Source organism: Macrotis lagotis, chromosome X, assembly GCF_037893015.1.
Source record: "Macrotis lagotis isolate mMagLag1 chromosome X, bilby.v1.9.chrom.fasta, whole genome shotgun sequence".
Classification (NCBI taxonomy): domain Eukaryota; kingdom Metazoa; phylum Chordata; class Mammalia; order Peramelemorphia; family Peramelidae; genus Macrotis; species Macrotis lagotis.
The window spans coordinates 467,122,189-467,132,592 of NC_133666.1; the positions used below are offsets into that span (position 1 = coordinate 467,122,189).

The 10,404-nt window shown below is 36.1% G+C and overlaps 1 pseudogene; it reads left to right on the plus strand.

Annotated features, from left to right (window-relative positions):
• The first annotated feature begins 7,783 nt into the window (after positions 1-7,783).
• On the plus strand, positions 7,784-7,878 carry LOC141503759 (U6 spliceosomal RNA; annotated as a pseudogene).
• Positions 7,879-10,404: the final 2,526 nt, after the last annotated feature.

A 10,404-nucleotide genomic window follows, 5' to 3' on the forward strand; every position in this document is an offset into this window, starting at 1 on the left:
AAGCAAAATATATTTTGTTCAACTTTTTACCTTTACCCTGAGTGTATCTCTACTTCAAATGTGTTTCTTGTAAACAACATATTGTAGGACTCTGGTTTTTAATCCATTCTGCTATCCATTTTCATTTTATGGGACAGTTCATCCCCATTCACATTTACAGTTAAGATTACTAATTCTGTATTTCCCTCCATGCTATCTTTCTCCACTTATATTTATCTCTTCCTTTTCTCATTCCTCCTCACCAAAATTTTGCTTTTTCCCTTTGACTTTAATTTTAGGAATTTAACTTTCTGTTTATTTTCACTTATAACTTCCCTTCCCTTTTATCAGTCCTGTCTTCCTTTATCTTATCCATTCCCTGTCCCCCTCCCCGCCCATAGATTAAGTTAGATTTTTTTGAATCCAAGTAGGTATATATCTTATCCCCTTACTAGGCTAAATCTATTGAATAGAATTTATTCAGCATTCACATTCTCCCTTCCTTCCCTCTAAAATTATAAATCTTAGTGCCTCTTCCCTTGGTACTCTAATATTATTAATCAGGCATCACCAAACACAGTTCAATTATTTCATTGCTTGATAAACTCCTATTGTTATCAAGATATCATCACAGATTGCTTGCTTAATTACTTGATTAGCAGTTGACTCAAATTGCATCAAATTGTAATTATAATCATTTTTTAACCCTACCCCCTTTTCAAGTATCTTTCAAGTACACACAATCCTCTTCATGAGCCAAAGTATCATCCAAAAGCATATTTCTTAAACTATTTGTGCCCCACCCCCCAGGCCTATTTTCTTTCACACTTTAACCCCTCTCCCCAAACCCAGGGTACTTAACACCTTGTTAAGTGAAGCATCAGACATTGATCTAATTAACTGTAAGAATCTTGAAGATCTCTAAGTACTGGAAGGCTCTGGTGGTCTCACTGAGAACTTTACAAATGATTGTAAGTAAGAGAGACATGGTCTCAGGTGCTCCCAGCTTGTGATGCCCTCATTAGACAAGGTCCTTAGCATCTTGTGAGTAAAGTGAGTCATAGTATAATGAGATACTTACTTTGAAGTTAACACTCCTAGCTTTTTTTTTTCAGGGCTTTTTGTCTCAAACATAGTGATGTGATCTTGGACCTCTTCAATAGAGAGATAAGAACCAATTATACCCCTATTCTTTAGATTCATTCTTTTCAATTATAGTCTACCCTCTAATTTTCCTTAGAGAAGTAAAGTTCTAAAGAATTAGAATTGACATATCTTCTCTTTTATGGACCAACATTTGTCAAAAACAATGTTTTTTTTCAGTCCCCTTTTTCATTTCCCCTTTTTTTAATGTAACTTTTCAGTCTTGTATTTGACAATTGAATTCTCTGTTCAGTTTTGGTCTTTGTGTCAGGAAGTTCAGGGATGCCTGTATTTCACTGAACATCCATCTTTTTCCCTGACAGCATATGCTGAATTTTGCAGGGTAGTACATACTGGGTCCTTAAGTCTCCAAAATATATTATTCCAGTTCTTCCAATACTTTAATGTTGAGGCCCATAGGTCCTGTGTTAGTCTGACCTTGTTCCCTTTGTATTTAAATTGTTTTCTTTTTTTCTGCTTGCAATAGTCTCTCTTTTATTTGAGGGTTCTGGAATTTGGCTTTTACAATCCTTGGGAGTTTTTATCCTGGGGTCTCTTTCTGGAGGGGTTCTGTGGATTCTTTCAATTGTTATATTGTTATCTTGTTCTAGTAGGTTGGGGCAGTTTTCTGTATAATTTCCTGCATGATATTTTCCAGATTCTTCTGTTGGTCCAGGCTTTCTAGTAGTCCAATGATTCATAGATTGTTTTTCCTTGATCTGTTTTCCAGGTCATTTGTTTTCCCTAGAAGATACTTTACATTTTGTTCAATTTTTTCAGCCTTTTTATTTTGTTTGATGGAATCATGTAGTCTTGTTGATTCATTAATTTCTAACTGTTCAATTCTAATTTTCAGAATTTCATTTTCTCCAGTTATCTTCTGTATTTCCTTTTCTATTTGGCCAACATGTCACAATATTCCTGCATGACTTTCTTTTTTTCCATTTTTCTTCTTCCTCTCTTCTTTGGTTTTTAAATTCTTTTTTAAGCTCTTTGATGAGCTTTTGTATTTGAGTCCAATTAATAGACTGTTTTGATACTTCTCCTATGAGTAATTTTTCGTTGATTTCTTCTTCAGACATGGCATTTCAGTCATCTTTATCTGTGAAGTATTTTTCTATAGTGAGTGCTCTTTTAGCATTTTTGTTCATTTTTATTGTTATAGTTCTGCTCCTGGAGTATAAGGAGTATAGATCAAGTTTTTATTTAATGGAGCTGGGGTCTTGATACCTGGCTCGTTGTTGGCTTAGATGTTGCCTATGCAGTCTAGGCCTTGCCTTTGCAGAGGTTTGTTTCCTCCTTTATGTCCAGGTTCTGACTTAACAGAGATTTATTCCCAACCCAGTCCTGTCTTTCACCCCAGTGCTTTCAGGGCTCGGACTTTGTTTGCAGTTGTTGATCCTCCCTACTGGCTTGCTATCTAGCTGCGGGGACCTCTATTATTAAGTTGTCAGAACCTGTATTGCACTGTGGCTAAAAGCCTCTCCCACCTCGTAGACTTTTACGACCCCTTTTTCCCCAAAGAAGATCCTCCACAATGTCTTCAGTTAAAAGCTTATTTGAATCTTCTCTTTGTCTTGGTGGGATGTAGTGAATGTCAGAGTAGAGGCTTCACTTATATTTTGTAAAGAAAGGCTCCAGGAGCAGGTTAGCTTCAGGCCACGCCACCATTTTGACTCTGCCCACGGGGGGGGGGGGGGGGGGGGGGGGGGGGGGGGTTCAATGATGACTGGTGGCACAGTAGATGGAGCAGGGGTGGGGGAGGGAAGAGTGGGGCTGATAACTGGAGGACCTGAAGTAAGTCTGGTTGCTGTCACTAGCTGTGTGACTCTGGGTAAGTCTCTTTCTTTTTTTTTTAAGTTTTTGCAAGGCAATGGGATTAAGTGGCTTGCCCAAGGCTACATAGCTAGGTAATTATTAAGTGTCTGAGACTGGATTTGAACTCAGGTACTCCTGACTCCAGGGCCGTGCTCTATCCACTGTGCCACCTAGCTGTCCCCTGGGCAAGTCTCTTAAACTCTTCTTCAGTTTCTCATTTATAAAATGGAGATAACAGTTGCACCTTGTGAGGATCAAATGAAGTAATTTTGTAAAGCACTTACCATATTTCCAGGTAGATTGCTTAATAAATTCTTGTTCCCTTTCCCTTTTCCCCTCCCCCATTCCCAGGAATGGATAATATAGTATATCATTTATCTAAGGAACAGCCTCTCTATAATTAAAAAAAAAAGTTCATGCTCATGCTCAGTGAATTAATCACTGGGTGATGAATTTTATGGTTAGCAACTTGTTAAATCATTTACTAAAGACTGCAGGTGATTTGGTCTACACAATTAGGTTATACACAATAAGGAGACACACCAATGAAATCAAGGATCTTCTAAGTTAGAGAGACTGAGGTCCAGTACAAAGTAGAATCTGAGAGACTATACTCAAAATGGCAAATACCAAATGATTCAGTTGTACACCTAGAAGAAAATCAAAATTGATAAAATGGGCAAAATGAAGACCCAGAAAACATTACCAGTTTTAGAGGTTTTGAGTAAAACTTTTATTATGATTTTGGGTTGTTTATTTGTTTCTTCCTTTTCAATGCATGGACATGAATTTACTTTCCTGATCTCCTAGGTATAGGGGATGAAGACATTATTCCAGTCAGTAAATAAATATTTACAGTAAGCTCTGTGCCAGGTCCTTTGCTAAGTGCTAAGGATACAAAGAAAGGCAAAAGATAATTTCTGTCCTTGAGGAGTTCACAATTTGGAAGGGGCGATAATATGAAAGAAGATTATACTATGCATTATGACATATAGTCCATTGCTGGAGGGAAAGAAAGGGCGGGGACTGCAAATGTGCTAAATATTTTACACATAGGAATAGGTAAAAGAAAAAAAGGCTTAAATCCTGTTCTAAAAGAGTTTAAAAATCTAGCAAAGGAATCAAATCCTAGAAGTGAAATAGAACGTGTCAACAACTGCAAAAGTCTAGTCTGCAAACATGGAGATGGGAACAGAGAGCTGCATACAGCCTAGCCATGTGCACTGATGTTGCCACATCAGCAGAACTTGTACATGAGGCAAACACTGAGGTTAAAAGAATATGCTGCATTGTGGTTTTTCTTTCCTTTTTTTTTTAAATTTATAATGTGGGTGTGTTTACAACATGAGGGAATTCTGCTCACAAAAGCATGAGCTCAGCCATGTCTTGTGCCTATTTAATAAAGGAGGTTAGATAGAAAACAGTGTAGTAGCAGGACTGTCTTTTAAATAAAATATAAAGCTACAGACTGGAACATTTGCAGACATTAAAAGATCCCGTGAAGCACTTTCCAAGACTCCTAGGAATATACCTTTCAGCCTCTCATTTTATTTAGGTCCCCTTTTCAATGATAAACTTTTTTCTAACAGGTTTGCTAACATAGTAGATTCCTCAGGTGCTCTGAACTTAATTTTGAATTCAGGCAAACTGAGGGGTAAAGATGGGGTGGAGTGGGGAGGAGAGGGAGGGAATCTAAGCACTAGTTCAAGGGTAATGTGTCAAGATGAATTGAATGTGACTCAGTAATTCTAATTCACCTTAGTATGTTTACACAAGTCTAGCAGTAGCCAAAAGCTGGAAAGCCCTGGCATATGACTCTTCTTTTGACTAAATCATAGACCCCAAGTTAGAAGGGTACTGAGAAACCTATCCTTCTAAGGAGAACTCTCACCTTCACTTTACAGATGAGAAATGTGAGACTTAGAGAAAGTAACTTGCTAAAAAATTTAAATACTTGAAAGAGTCCTGCGGAAAGACATGCCAGGTCTTTATACTCTTGGTCTACCCCTCCTTCAACTATCCTATTTAACAATAGACTTGATTATGAAGTCAGTCCCACTTTCAATTCAGTCCTGAATTACTACTTTGGATAAAAAGAGTAAAAAAAGATTAATACCTAGAGGTAGCTAAATAGCACAGTGAAATAAAATAAAATTAATAATTTATAAATTACAAATGTATTAATTAATAAAAATTACTAGCTTCATTTTAATAAACATATAAGTGCCTGCTGAGTAAAAGGAGCTATACAAGCTGCTTCACTACAAAGTGAAAAGGAGGAATAGATGCTGATGATAATAAACTTATATCTTACTTTACCAGTCTTGGGAAAGAAGTGACTTGCCCAGGGTCATCTAGCAAGTGTCTGAAGACATAGTTGAATTCAGGTCTTCCTGACTCCAGGCCCAGTGTTCTATCCATTGTACAACCTAACTGCCTCCAAATATTGAAGCTTTAGTTTGAGTTCTGAAAATGACTAGAGTTTGTATAACCCAGTGTTTAGTGCAGTGCCTTGAATCAATGTCAAGTGATTGGTTATTGAATGATAGTTGGTAAATGCCATGATTTAAATGTTAAAATTGGTAATGTAGCATAATTCTGGCAGAATATATCTAAATTGCATGAAAATAAATTGAGATTATAGAAATGCAATAGCCCCAATCACAATGATGTTGAAGATGGAATTGTTGAAATTAAAATCATAAATAATTTTCTGCTTTAAAGGAATTGACTTAATAAGTGTTTTGTTTGGTATTTGTTGGAATCCATACACTTTATGAAGGGTATGGATTCATCCTCTTTGTTCTTCCCCAAGATTAAGCAACTGCTCTGAGTCAGGTACTGTGCTGGGGTGGATGGTTTAAGTTTCTGGTGAGATAATTTCTAGCCTTGCCTTGGAGAGGCAACAGCATAACCTCTTAGCCTAAAATATGGTTATGGTTGGAGAGAAGAACCACAATATCCATGCAATCATGCATGGAAACCTTGAAGTTTGAGTGGCAAGAACTAAAAGTCATAATATGAAGAAAAATAAACCTAGGCTTTGCATTCTACTGTTACAGTTGATTACTAGTTACAAGTGTTCTCCTTTAGATGAAAGTGCAATCCACAGGGTGGCAGTATGGGTCTGGGGAATTCCATTCTTTCCCAAAGAAAGGAGACTCCACAAGATATAAAAGGAAAAGAGTTGTTCCAATGGCAATTTATTTACTTTCCAAGAAAAGTACATACTCCAGGGTAGATGGAGGAACTCAGGACATTATGGAAAGTCACTAAAGAGGAAAGAGAAGTACATTCATTGTTTATAAGTTAATGTGAGTCCTTTATGTTCTACTAAATTATTTATGGATTATTGTAGATCTTTTTACATTTTTTTGTTTACATTTTCTATGGGGAAGGGAGAATAAATGCTGATCTTTATTCATTATAGAAAGATAATATCAATATGAAGAGAGAGATATTGATATAAATATATACCTATCAAGATAAACAAACATTGTTATCTTGGGTGTTTAAATGGGATCTGGCAGACTTTTTTTATCCACATTGGTGGAGGCCCAAACATGAGACACATTTGGAGATTTTCCCAGAGTAACATCTAGATGGATTGCCCAATGAGAAATTTCAAAGAACAGAAATTAAAAGATAACATCTTAGAAATGTATGACAGGAATATTAGATAAACTAATCATATGCCAAGAATAACAGATAATAAATAGGTGGACAGCCAGAGTACTCCAATGGTATCCTTGAGATGAGATATCAGGCAAAAGTGAAGAAGGTCTTCAGCATTTTGGTTAGACTCTCTATGACAAAGAAACAGAAAAAAGGATAACTAGCCACAGATATGTTGTGATCTATACTACTGGAATGAGCATGTAAATTGTTGAATTCAAATATCCATTTGAGTATTTAAGAATACAGTGGGGAGTATGTAATAAACCAGAGTTATGACTCTAAAACCAGACAGATGATGTGTAACCAGAACTCAGGGACCCTTGACAATGGTTTCACATTGCCTTAGCTAAGAACTGGCTTTCTTGGCTTTACTATAGCAATTTCAGCCTTTCTAACTATAGAATGGCTAAATTATTTAACCATTCTGAACTGCTTATTCTATTCCACTCTGACTTCCATGCTAGGCTCTGTCACAAGTTTCCCTTCTTGCTTTTATTCCTTGAATCTCTCTTGGAAACTTTAGTTCCCTTCAAGGTTTAGTCTAAGTGCCACTTCCTTTAGATTTTCATTGATTCTCTCTGTAATTAGGGCCTGCCCCTTAGCCCTTGAAATAATTTTGTACTTATTTATAGGGGCCATCTTCCTTTTGTCTTTGTATCATTAATACCTAGCACAAAACCTAGGACCTAAAAGAAGTTTCTTTTCTGAATGAATCTCAGCTTCTGCTTCTCTAAAATGGGAAAATAATATTTGGAATACCCATTTATCAGGGTTGTTGTGAATGTTCAAGTGAAATATATATATATATATATATATATATATATAGAGAGAGAGAGAGAGAGAGAGAGAGGTGTTATTTATTCTGGGTACTCCAATTCTTTAAAAAAAAGATTTAGAATCATTTTAAAATAAAGAAAGTTCTATAGAAATAAAAATTAAATATATTTAGAAAATCTATCCCAATTCTATTATAGGATATGAACATAAAAACTGAACAAACTTAATCAGTATTCTGTGTATACTAAAGAGTACCCATAGACATGAAATTGAGAGCTGGTATCCTAAAGGCTGGAAAATAAGAATTCAGATTCTGACTGACAGATGTAAAATATTGTTCTCATTTGCTGCATTCTATATTGGGTATTGCAACCAAACATTCTTTTGCTTGCTTTGGCAGCTCATACACCAAAATTGGAATGATACAGAGATTAGCATGGCCCTTGCACAAGGATAACACACAAATGAACATTCTTCACTTACAAATTAAGTTTATCTTTTCATGCATCCAGAGAGGACTAAAAGCCTGAAATACAATTACAGTAGTAAACATTAGAACTTTATGTGCCAGAGTCTGCTTGTCTAATCATCTCTTTTCTCTACAGTGAAAGAATATATCAAAATGGCCTCATCTTGAGAGAGATCAGAAATTTTTCTGGATTAATGCAGCTGTCTTTTTTTGAATTCCAGAAAAACTGACTCCAAAGTAAATTTTTCGATGAAGTAACCCTATTTTTGCTTATTAAATTTCATTATAAGGGGGTGACTAGGTGGCACAGTGGAAAGAGCGCCAGCCCTGGGGTCAGGAGTACTGGAGTTCAAATCCAGCCTTAGACACTTAATTGTGGCCTTGGGCAAGCCACTTAACCCCAACGGCCTTGCAAAAAAATTAAAAAAAAACTTAAAAAAAAATTTTAATTCATCACAATTGTATTAGAAATGTTAGCTTCAGCAATTAGAGAAGAAAAGGAAATTAAAGGAATTAGAATTGGGAAGGAAGAGACAAAACTCTCACTCTTTGCAGATGACATGATGGTCTACCTAGAGAATCCTAAGAAATCATCCAAAAAAACTACTGGAAACAATTAGCCATTTTAGCAAAGTTGCAGGTTATAAAATAAAACCTCATAAATCCTCAACTTTTCTATATATGTCTAGCAAGATACAGCAGGAAGAGCTAGAAAGAAAAATCCCATTCAAAGTAACTCAGACAATATAAAATACCTGGAATTCTATTTGCCAAGGCAGCCCCAGAAAGTTTTTGAAAACAATTATAAAATACTTCTCACACAAATTAAATAAGATTTAAATAACTGGGCAAATATCAACTGCTCATGGATAGGGAGAGCTAATATAATAAAAATGACAATTCTACCCAAACTAAACTACCTGTTTAGCGCACTACCAATCAAAATTCCAAAAAATTACTTTAATGAGTTAGAAAAAATTTTAAGTAAATTCATATGGAGAAATAAAAAGTCAAGAATTTCCAGGAGCTTAATGAAAAAAAAGTGCAAAAGAAGGGGGCTTAGCCCTACCTGATCTAAAATTATATTATAAAACATTAGTCATCAAGACTGTTTGGTATTGGCTAAGAAATAGAGTGGTGGACCAGTGGAATAGACTAGGTGCAAAAGCAGACTATTATAGTAATCTGCTGTTTGATAAACCCAGAGAGTCCAGCTATTGGAATAAAAACTCCCTCTTTGATAAAAACTGCTGGAACAATTGGAAGTTAGTATGGAAAAAACTTAGATTAGACCAACACCTAACACCCTTTACCAAGATAAGATCCAAATGGTTATAGGACTTAGACATAAAAAAAAAAATACTGTAAGCAAATTAGAAGATCAAGGACTAGTTTCCCTGTCAGATCTGTGGAAAGGGGAGCAGTTTATGACTAAGGAAGAGCTGGAGAACATCACCAAAAACCAACTAGATGATTTCAGTTACATTAAATTAAAAAGCTTTTGCACAGATAAAACCACTGTAACCAAGATCAAAAGAAACGTAGTAAATTGGGAAACAATCTTTATAACTAATGATTCTGACAAAGGACTCATTTCTAAAATATACAGAGGACTGAGTCATATTTTTAAAACAAAAAGCCAATCCCCAATTGACAAATGGCCAAAGGATATGCAAAGGCAATTTACAGATGAGATCAAAGCAATCCATAGCCATATGAAAAATTGCTCTAAATCATTATTAGAGAAATGCAAATTAAAGCTTCTCTGAGGTACTACCTCACACCTCTCAGATTGGCCAATATGACCAGAAAGGATAATGATCATTGTTGGAAGGGTTGTGGGAAATCTGGGACACTATTACACTGTTGGTGGAGCTGTGAACTCATCCAACCTTTCTGGAGAGAAATTTGGAACTATGCCCAAAGGGCAACAAAAATGAGCATACCCTTTGACCCAGCAATACCACTACTGGGTCTATACCCTGAAGAGATGAGGAAAAAGGGTAAATTTGCAAAAATACAAAGTACAAAAAATATTTATAGCAGCCCTGTTTGTGGTGGCAAAGAATTAGAAATCAAGTAAATGTCCTTCAAATGGGGAATGGCTTAGCAAACTGTGGTATATGTATGTCATGGAACACTATTGTTCTATTAGAAACCAGGAGGGACAAGATTTCAGGAAAGCCTGGAGGGATTTGCATGAACTGATGCTGAATGAGATGAGCAGAACCAGAAAACACTGTACACCCTAACAGCAACATGGGGGTGATGTTCAACCCTGAAGGACTGGCTCATTCCATCAGTGCAACAATCAGGAACAATTCTGGACTGTCTGCAAAGGAGAGTGCCACCTGTATCCAGATAAAGAGCCGTGGAGACTATTCCCTTTAATCTAGGGAAAAAACCAGATATCTTATTGTCTGATCTTGTTACTTCTTAGACTTCTTGTCTCTTCCTTAGGGATATGATTTCTCTCTCATCACACTCAATTTGGATCAATGTACAACATCGAAACAAAGTAAAGACTGACAGATTGCTTT